The 11,245-nt window shown below is 34.3% G+C and overlaps 1 long non-coding RNA gene and 1 pseudogene across 4 annotated transcripts; both read right to left on the bottom strand.

The window, feature by feature from the left end:
* Positions 1-649: 649 nt before the first annotated feature.
* Positions 650-7,426, bottom strand: LOC131646427 (3-oxoacyl-[acyl-carrier-protein] synthase I, chloroplastic-like; annotated as a pseudogene).
* Positions 7,427-7,463: 37 nt separating this feature from the next.
* Positions 7,464-8,647, bottom strand: LOC131646425 (uncharacterized). Of its 4 annotated transcripts, XR_009297481.1 has the most exons (4): positions 8,409-8,578; positions 8,229-8,274; positions 7,898-8,023; positions 7,464-7,736 (listed from the first exon to the last, which is right to left on the bottom strand). It is a non-coding gene; the product is annotated as an uncharacterized LOC131646425 (long non-coding RNA). The 4 variants fall into 4 exon arrangements; XR_009297483.1 differs by lacking the exon at positions 8,229-8,274 and adding an exon at positions 8,585-8,647 and having other exon boundaries at positions 7,465-8,023; positions 8,409-8,455; XR_009297480.1 differs by having other exon boundaries at positions 7,465-8,023.
* Positions 8,648-11,245: the final 2,598 nt, after the last annotated feature.

Below are 11,245 nucleotides of genomic sequence, written 5' to 3'. Positions count from 1 at the left end.
ACTACACTGACATAAATACACTTAAAAGCCATTGAAACTTGCCGCATAAATACACATAAAAGCCATTTACCATTTGTTTTTCTAATTGAATTACAAGAAGTATGAGAGGTTAGTGTTAAAAGTTCATTTTCTTAATACGATGGACCTTTATCGTCAGGGTCTTTTTATGTTGGGGACCATTTTCTAAGTGTAGTTGAAGAACCTGAATCTGCTGCAATTATGAAATCTCCATTCCTAAAAATGTATCAAATACTCCAAGCATTGAAACTTGCTCAATTGGGATCTGACAAACTTGCTCAAAGTGGATCTGACATTGCATTGAAACTTCACTTGATGCAATTTGTAAAAAATCTTCAAAATGGTGGAAGTAGAGATGAAAGGATGGATTGAAAAAAAAAAGAATGTGGCATTCATCATTTGTTGTTATGGTATTTTTTTTTTCATTTTCATATGGATTCAAGTATTTTTGTAACATGGTTGTATTAAATTAAGAGAGGAATGTATGTGCTATTACTTAAAAGCCAATGAGTCTATAAAGTTTTGTTAAAGGATTCATATTAGACAAACACTAGAAACTTTTACTTGTAAATAGGATGTTTCAAATTCCTTACATAAAGTCCATATAAACTAACTAAAGTTCCATAGTCACTGCATCCAGAAATGTGAAAAAAAAAAAAACACTAATACAAAATCTGCTTGAGCTTGAATTCCATTTAGGGTTTGAATGGGGCAAAGACAACTACTGAATTGTGTCCACCAAATCCAAATGAATTGGAGATAGCTGCAAAAAGGATAATAAATAAAGGTCAATAACATATAGTTTTTTTATTTTTCATTTTTATCAATATTCACACCACACTACAACGGCCAAGGGCTACTACAGCGCTTTTTTTGGGCTACTAAAGCGCTTAAAAGCGCTGCCAAAGCCAGCGTTGCCGTAGGTAACGACAGCGCTTTTGAAAGCGCTCTCGTAGCCCCTCCTATAGCAGCGCTTTTATCCAGAAAAGCGCTCTCGTATCCCCCCCTATAGCAGCGCTTTTTTCAGAAAACGCTCTTGTACCCCCCCCCCTATAGCAGCGCTTTTTCAAGAAGCGCTTTCGTAGGTTGCGCATTTTTTTTATGCTTTTTTTTTATTTTTTATGTTTTTTTTATCTTAGGCATTTTTTTTATTTTTTATGCTTTTTTTTTACCATTATATACCAAAATAAAGTATATATATATATATATACCATGGATAAAATACCATTATATACCAAAATAAAAGATATACACAATTAATATAAGCCCGAAATTCGTGTCCTCTGCATAATCACATGTTTACTAACAGATACATATATAATTAAATCATCAACGGAATATATGCCCGAAATTCTCAAAATCCACCGAGCGCACGATCCTGGACCTGCAAAGTATGAACAGAACAATACGGTCAATTAAAACAATCCCCACAAAGTTTCAAAACAGTCTTAAAATATATACCCCTAATAATGCACCAAACACAAACTATGTAATCACGACCATGCATAAAAACAGAGTGTTCTGATACACTTAATAAACATAAGCATAATCTTTTTCACTAAATGTGTATAATTTTTCAAATTGGAAAATAATAGATGAAGAACTTACATATTTATAACTATGTAGAGAGTGATAAAACAATTGAGAAATTGCTAATCAACTTAACACATTAAATTAAAAAAGAAATAGATTTAATTTGCTTCCAATCTAAATGAATGCTAAGAATAGGTATGTTTGGGAGGAAAATTGTACAGGAATTTCAATGATTTATACAGCAAAAACATGACTTATGCTCAATGGTTCTCCTACTTCAGCTTAACTGAGCTTCTAGAAATCAATCTATTAGACAACTCCAAAGCAATATATGCAGACCTACCTACCACCGACCAGCAAGAACAAAGAAAACTCAGCAAATCCTTGATCTGTTCAATCATCATCTGAATCTGCAAAACAAGAAAAGAAAAAGACTCCCTTAAGCTAAAATAAAGTACAAATTTACCCAAGACACAGTAGATGCTGGAAACTGAATGCAATAACTAGACAAAGTTTTGATTGCAATAATTAAAACAAAGTAGGTATACAGGACTAAGAACCAAGATTTAACTAATACAAAATGATTGAGAGTAGAATAACCGTAAGCATATCACAAACTTGGGGTAATAGAAGGCTCAAAGTAGGCATCTTTAACAAAGTCCAATGAAATCAACAAAAACAAATAGACAAACCTTGTTGTTCTAATAATCCAAAGAAGAAAGAAAATTAGCCCCAATTCTATCAGGTTCACTCAGATCTCAATCCTCTACTTGGAATATCATTTATTGTAAATTAGTTGAACAAATTTTGTACATAAAGTTTACCTTAAATTTAACACAGCCACGTCATATAGCCCAGAGGGATAAAGCAATATAGATCACTAACAATAATCCTGTCACAGACACCCTCAAGAACAACATTAGCTACATGTTATTGATAGGAACACTATTAGAAACTCAACCAACAGCATGTCAAACAATTACAGAATTTGAGAAGTTGTTACCAAATTGATCAAAAGAGCCCAGTATCCTTGTGAGCTTTCTACTATCTCTTAGCAATATAAGAAGTTTCTCTGCAACAACAATTAATGTAAAGTTCACAACCAATTGACAGGAAAAATTAGACACAAATAAAAGTTGAATATTAACACAGATATTTGAGCTATGCTATATCTACACTTATTTTCCTACACTTGTATATTACACCGTATATTTTAACACAGATAGATACTTGTGCACAGAAATTAAGATAGAATAAATTAATAAAAAATGAATTGTATACCTTGTATGTAGAAAATTACGGTGTTGGTGTAAGCTAGGGGTGTATGTTTACTCAATCAATAAATGTTGCAATAATGAGAAGGGGTTGTTGGACTAGAAATTTGAAGGTTTTGTTGGACTTAACCTGCATCGCCTCATTTCTATCCAAGTTGTATTGTGTCACAGAATATGAATCAAATAACTGTACCCCGAAGGATCCTGCCACAGAAGACTTCGGGGTACAATACTTGATTCATATTCTGTGGAACATAATCGGCAGGGGCACATTGTGTTCTATCCTTTACCAGTTCATCCACTGTTTGAAGCTCAACCTACAATAGAAAAACGTGATTATTACTAACTACATATAGAAAATCTTGAATCATGTTAATTTCCAGATACATTATATTGAAAAAAAATTAGAATGTGAAAGCTAAAAGAGTTCAAAAGTTCCCTAGAAATGAATGTTCTCAACACGTTCCACATTGGAACTCGTAATAGTGGCTAATAAAACAAAAAGTCCTATGCTTTATGTCCAGAAAAGATCATGTAAAAAGCGATCAATCCTGGAGGCCCTTTAAATCAATTCATACTAAATTAAAAAGTGTATAAAACTATAGATAATACATCTATAGATGTAAATACTAACTTCACGGATCTAATGAAACTTTTATTCCAAAAACAAATTACTTGAATTTTTTTTTTCTGCATAAAAACCTAACAAACTTTGTCTTCAATACTCTAAATCACACTAATAAATATAATCCCTTGTAGGTCTCATTATCAATAACATCTTCTACTTACTTGATACATGTCTTCAATACTCTAAATCACTGATAAAAACCTAACAAACTTTGTCTTCAATACTCTAAATCACACTGATAAAACCTAAATCACTGATAAATTAAAAAAGCCCCAATAATATTAACTATAAATTAAAACCTAAATCACACAGATTTTCAGAGTTTCAGATTTTCAGATTTTTAAGAGCAAAACACAAAATCAGATTATCACCGGACCTATGGCAGCAACAATGCAATGACAGCAAACCCATTCATTAAAACCTAACACAAAACCCTAAAACTACTACAGACCCTAAAACTACAACAGTGAATTTCGCTAACCTTCACAAAGTGAAACTGCTCAGCAAGAACGACGGCGGCGGCGAGAAGATGTTGAGTGGTGGTCGGTGTTGTGGAGGTTGGCGGCGGCGATAGACGGTGGAGGTTGGCGATGAACGAAGGAGAGAACAATACTGATGGCGCAGTGAAGAAACAGTGAGAACGATGAAATAATGAAAGGTTTTAAACGCGTCTGTTTTAATTTGTTTTAAAAAATTTAATTTTAAAATGACCTACGTCAGCGCTTTTCAAAAGCGCTTTCATAGGTACCCCTATACCAGCGCTTTTTCGCTAAAAGCGCTTTCGTACCATATACCTATACCAGCGCTTTTTAAAGCGCTTTCATATCTACCCCTATATCAGCGCTTTTACAAAGCGCTTTCGTAAGGTGGGCTATACCAGCGCTTTTGAAAAGCGCTTTTGTAGACATGGGCTATACCAGCGCTTTTTTAATGTTTTTTTAGCGTGTTTTTTAAATTTGTTTTTAGTGAAGCCTATGCCAGCGCTTTTTCCAAAAGCGCTTTCGTAGGGGTGCTGCTAAAAGACAAATTTGGCATAGTGCCAAAACAACACCCTACTTACCAACACTAACTTCATGCTTTTTCTTGAAATTAGGGACAGTATCAATTGTAACATCCTCTTCCAAATTCTGTAGAAAAATGAAAAATAAAAATCAGATTTATTATTCATTAAGACTATGTGATAGTCAATTTTTTATCCGAAGATTGATTAATAAGATGAGTTTCTAGGTTAAGACAGTACATCTTGGTTAATGGTTGGATGCAACCAGTCTGTAGTTATTGCTTTGATAGTTGCTATAGCTTCCAAACCACCAGCAGCACCTAGACAATGGCCAATCATTGACTGTAAAAAAGAAAAGAAAATCTATAATCATAAGCTTCAAGATCAATAAGAGGAAGTTGTTAGAGTGCTAAAATATTTAAAAGTAAATAAATTTGTTACCTTAGTCCCATTCATTTTTAATTCTGATGTAACCTTAAAAACCTTTTTGATTGCATTAACCTCAGCCAAGTCACCAGCTAGTGTTGATGTAGCATGAGCATTCACATAGTTCACCTTAACAATTTAAAAATTAACCAATTAATATTCATCAATTTTACATATATTTGAATCGGATTGAGTTTGATGAAATCACGCCGACACTCTGATTTTGATAAAAACCCGAGATATAACTTTTGCTTAAATCACAACTGTGATTCTGTCAAATTCATTGTCACTGCTCTCTTTCTTACCTCTTTAGGGGAAACACCGGCGGCGTCTTGTAAACCTTTGCTTATGCAAGATGAAACTCCAAATCCATCCGATCTTGGATCAGTCATGTGATGAGCATCACATGTTACGGCACCACCCAAATATTCAGCAATAATTCTTGCTCATCTCTTTGTTGCACTCTCCAAGCTCTCCATTATCTTCACTCAATGATACAAAATCAAGTTCAAAGAAAAACTTATAAATACACAATGCTAGTAAAAATAAGGATTAAACTCGAGTAAAGTAATATCAACTGTTGATTTTCTCACTTTACGAACTATTCATTCATTATAGAGGATGCAAATTCATGAAACAAAACGGCAAGTTTAAGATTCTACCAGGACACCAGCGCCTTCGCCAATGACAAAACCATCGCGATTTTTGTCCCACGGTCTTGAAGCCTTCTTAGGCTCATCATTCTTCTGAGATAAAGCCCTGCAAGCAACGAATCCTCCAACACCAGAAGGTATAATCGAGGCTTCAGTACCACCAACTACCATAATATCTGCTTCACCACTTCTAATGTGATGAGAAGCTGCACAAAAGCAGTAATTTGTTGTTGCACAAGCAGTAGAAATGGAGTAATTTGGTCCCATTAGTCCTGTGTCTATAGCCAACAAAGCAGAGCTCATGTTAATGGTGTAGGGAATGAAAAATTGATTGATTTTTTCATGTCCTCTATGAGTCAGAGCATCAACAGCATTGTTAATACTGCTCACACCTCCCATTCCTGTCCCCACTAGAACTCCTATTCTTGTTTTATCCATCTGTTACAAAAAATAAAGTATACGTTAGAACATCGACTCCGCTAAAAAAAATAAAGATATAATAAACACGGTATTTGTTAACGAAGTTCGGCCAATTCTGCCAACTTCAGAAATTTTTAGGCTTACATTGTTAAGGGCTTCATATCCAAGAATGTGGCATTCATCACTCCTCACGCCCATGTCTGATTGTACAACAAATAAGTTTCATGATTTAATTGAGCTCACTTTGGTGGGAGAACTCTACTACATACACAACTCCAGTCTACATAAACAGAAAATGTTTACCAACAATGAACAGTCACAAAAATACCATTTGCTGCAGATTGGATGATTCAAAAGCGGGTGGCAGCATAATTTTGAAGTACCAAAACTTTGACATATTAGAACTCACATCAACATTTCGGCGATCTGGATTGCGTTTAGTGCAGCTACCTTGCGAATCTGATCCCCGCAAACAAAAATGTCCAACCTGTGTGTATAATCAACAGGTTTTGTTTTGTTTTCCCTGCTAATCTGTACTTGAACACAACAGCTCATACAAACCAAGTGAAATTGTCTTTATTCCTCAGCTACTTGCAGGAAAACTTAAGATATTTATAAATTCTTTTATTGGCATTCAAGGTAAGTAAATAATAAACTACATGTTTTGGGATAACTTTTGCAGCACCTTGTATCAATAACTTCTGCCGCACCTAATGATTTTTCAAAACACTGGACTTGTACTTTGTCAACCAAGAAATAATTTAAATTTCCTTTTAGATAAAGCCAATAACATCAAGTTGTTAAGAAACACGAAAGCAAGAGTATAAAAAGTCGTGGTAATATACTTTATGATCCAAACCAGTCTTGAATTGTAAAACCAATAAGAATTATTATCGTCTCGCTGTCGAACACGGAATCGCTTCAGCTCTTACCATAATAACAATTGTCAAAAAGGTTCTAACCATCGTTATATAGGATGTCTTATATAACTCAAAACTTCAACTTCATGATTAAATTTTTTCCTTCCTTGAGCTGCATTTGATTTCAACAATTTGATAGTAGCCTGCGTATGATCAAGTTCACATCCAATAAGAAATATATTATTATTAGAACAGTTGCTTGTTATTAGACAGGGAAATGCAGAATCACAGTTTCTACCAAGTTTCAAGTGCTTAGTTCTCTTCCATCCAAATAATCATTTAGTACACAAAAGCATCAATCTGAGTCCATATGAAAATTTCAAGTTTGTTCAACCTGTCTGAAATTGTTTTCTCTAAGTCAATGAAGAGTCCTCTGAAATCCATGAGACACACAAAATCCATTCAAAACCAAAGATTCACAGGGAGAAGAAAAGAGATTGGAAACTAATGCATAAAGAAAAAAATAAACTTACTGAAAAATAAACTTTTCGTTCCCGTCGGCTCTTTCATATTCATTCTCGTTCCAAACCTAATTCCAACAGAGGGAAGTATAGAAAGAAAATGGGAAGAAAGAAAAAAATGGTAGCCAAGGATAACACAAAAACATGTTGAAACAAATTATCCGAAAACGATATCTCAATATGATGTATAATAGCAAAGCTGAAACTAACAATTAATTCTATAAAATTGAAGTTAGTGAGAAAGTAAGTTACCCAGAGACACCATCGGCAACAACAATAACTCCTCCATTATAGTTGCTCACAAAAAAGCATCTTCCCCACCTTTCTCATTATCTCGTACATGTCGAGAAGAATAAGCAGTTTTTCAGGTGACCTATTGCTTCTGGCAACAGCCTCTCCAAAACTAAGAAGCATTGCCATACAGCAGAAACAAAAACAATAAAACTAAGGAAGTGATGAACCATATCCAAGATGTATGTAGAGAAGCAATAATAAAAAAACTGCATCAAATAGAAGAACATTAAAATACGATTCTACACCATTAATCAATAATTCCATATATACCTGGAAAAAGCCCACTTGTTGGAAACAAACTCCTCAGCTTCTCTTCAATTTCTGCAAGAAATTGGTCAGCGCTAACTTCACAAAGGCGATAACAGTTGTTACGTTTGAACTGGTGTTTATTCAGACCTGCATTTCATTCAAAACAACATAAACAACAAAGAATCTCAAAATCAGTATATGATTCGTTTGAATCAGCAAACCGAAGGGCCAACAACAAAACCATAAGTTTATTTTCTGGACACTATAACAACAAAACAACAACAATGTCTAAACCTTCATCCTAAAATACTCAAATAATTAGAATAGAAACAATGTCCAAGTTAACCCATACCTTGTTAGCTTCAAACTCAGCGGTAGAACTCGATTCAGTCTATAACCTGAAAAATAAACCACAAAATCATCAAATAAACCACTAAAACCCTACCTACAAATTCAAAACCATAAGTTTATAAGAACCCTAACTACAAAATCAAAAGCCTAAGTTTATAAGAAAACCAAAGAGAACCCATACCTAGTTAGCTTCATAACTCAGCGGTAAAACTCGATCCAGTCTATATCCTGAAAAACAAACCACAAAATCATCAAATAAACCACTAAAACCCAAACTACAAATTAAAAACCCTAACTTTATAACCGATTATCACTATTTGAAACCCTAAAAAATCTGAATCCAATCGATTCGCACACCGTAAACCGATTTAGACACCATTATTGTTTCAGATAACAAAAGAGAAAGAAGGGAGAAGAAGAAGAAGAAGAAGAAGAAGAAGAAGAAGAGCAAAACGAAGAGGGATATGGAAGCAAGATAGAAGCAGAAAGAGAAAAAAGAGAGAAAGAAGGTTGCTGTAGAGAGATAAGAGAGGATGTTGTAGAGAGAAAAGAGAGAAAGAAGGTTGTTGGGGAAATTTTGAGAGAGAGAGCGTGAGGAAAAAGAAAGTGAGAGAGAAGAAATTGGAAATGAGTAGAAAATTGAAATATGCATATATAAAATGATCACTTTAATATAATAATAATAAAATCTGACCAAAAAATGAGAAAAGACAATAAAAAAGCAAAATTGGGTAGGTGTTGGCAAAAGGGCAAAGGGCATAATAGTATTAACCAGGTACTTGTATTTTCTTATTTTATAGATAATGGCAGAGCTAGGATAAACTACCAGTTTTTTTTATAATAATGTGATATAACTATATTTGTGACTAGTGAGGGACGTGTGAGAAGGTGAAACAAGTTGATCATGTTCGATAATTTTGTGAATATTTTGATATGATAATAATTGAAAGGGTTAGTTTGAACTAATATTTTAAAAATCATACCAATCATCGAATCAATGAGGATATTAGATCGTAAATTATTTGATTGAACTATTGAGTTATTGGTTCAACCATGTAACTAAATCGAATAAAACTAAATAATTCAGTTGAATAAACATATCTATATTATAAAACTATTTAATTATTAGATCGATCGAAACGGATAATTCGGTCTTTAAAAATATCACGACATCTAAAATTTAAAAACATATGTATATAGATATATGTTGGAGTGATTAAACTTCCCCTCAACTAAGTAGAGAATATACTCTACTCTCATTGAGAGTATAATACTTCCTTTTTGTCAATAAAAAAGGCGAATAAAATATGCACTACGATAATTTAAATATGCAAATGTATCGACAACTAAACATTTAAGAAAGGAAATGTTGTGAAAAACGATGTCAAGAACAAAATATAATAGGGAATTAGGGAAGATAAGAAGACACAAGGAATTGGTTATAACTGCTATTCTTTTACTTTCTCTTAAAACAAGATTACAAGTTTACAAGAATAACAAATAACCTCTCTCACCCTAAATTAGGATTTGCAGCTTAGCAATGATGAGAAACTAGTATGCTATTTATAATAAAACCTAACATACTAACTAATGGGCTTTTTCCACAAGGCCCATTACACAAGCCAACTTAATAAACAAGCTAACTTAACAAATTAGAGTTTAAACACTAAACCTAATTTAACATGCTAACAACCCTAACATCTTCGACACAAGCATGTGAACAACCTTCGACTTCATGCTTAATCCTGTCGAACCAAGAAGCTACCCTTCGACCATACTAGAGTTTGATCCAATATCTCACAAATCTCCACCTTGGACCTAACTCTGCAACATCAAGGGAACAAACTAACTTTCTACATGCAGCTTTATCAACTGCATACAGTGGAAAAACTTGCAACTCGACAATGTCTTTGTGATCATATCAGCAGCATTGTCCTCAGTCGAAACCTTCAGCACTTGGACTTCTCCATGCTCGATTACTCCTCTGACAAAATTCAGCCTCACATCAATGTACTTAGTTCGCTCATGATAGGCTGAGTTATTCGACAGATGTATTGCACTTTGACTATCACATTTAACAGTGATACCTTTACCTTGAAGTTTCAGCTCCTTAGCAAAACCGTCAAGCCACAATGCTTCTTTCACAGCTTCAGTTAGGGTAATATACTCCGCTTCAGTGGTTGATAGAGCAACAACCTTCTGAAGTGTTGCTTTCCAACTAATTGTTGTGCCAAACATGGTGAAAATATATCCAGAAATAGACTTTCTAGAATCCATACAACCTGCATAATCAGAGTCGACATATCCTTCGATTGCTGCTTTACTATCTTCACCCAAGGCTCCACCATAAATTAGGACTCTGTTCAGAGACCCATTTATGTACCTTAAAATCCACTTCAATGCTTGCCAGTGAGCCTTTCCAGGATTCGCCATGTACCTGCTTACAAGACTTACTGCATATGCTATGTCGGGTCTAGTACAAACCATAGCATACATCAAAGAACCAACTATGTTAGCGTATGGGATGCTGTTCATATAAGCTCTTTCGACATCAGTACTGGGACACTGATTAATACTCAGTTTGAATTGAGGGTTTGTCAGAGTCACAATTGGCTTCGAATTCGACATACCAAACCTTTCGAGAATCTTTCGTAGATATGCCTCTTGAGATAATCATAACTTCGACTTCTTTCTATCTCTTCGAATGTCAATTCCAAGAATCCTAGAAGCAGCTCCCAGATCCTTCATATCGAACTCCTTATTGAGTTCAGCCTTCACCCTCATCACATCTTCGACATTGTTGCTTGCTATGAGAATATCATCCATATAAAGCAACAAAATAACAAATTAATTACCAGGTCGAAATCTGAAGTAAACGCAGGGTCGAACTGACTTCTAATGAAACTTATGTGTGTCATGAACTTGTCAAATCTCTTATTCCACTGTCGAGGAGATTGTTTCAGCCCATATAAAGATCTCTTTAGCTTGCACACATAATCTTCCTTTCCCTTTTCGACA

Source organism: Vicia villosa, linkage group LG2 (assembly GCF_029867415.1).
Source record: "Vicia villosa cultivar HV-30 ecotype Madison, WI linkage group LG2, Vvil1.0, whole genome shotgun sequence".
Classification (NCBI taxonomy): domain Eukaryota; kingdom Viridiplantae; phylum Streptophyta; class Magnoliopsida; order Fabales; family Fabaceae; genus Vicia; species Vicia villosa.
Note: the sequence above shows the minus strand (reverse complement) of the source record. Positions and strands in the feature narration are given on the sequence as shown.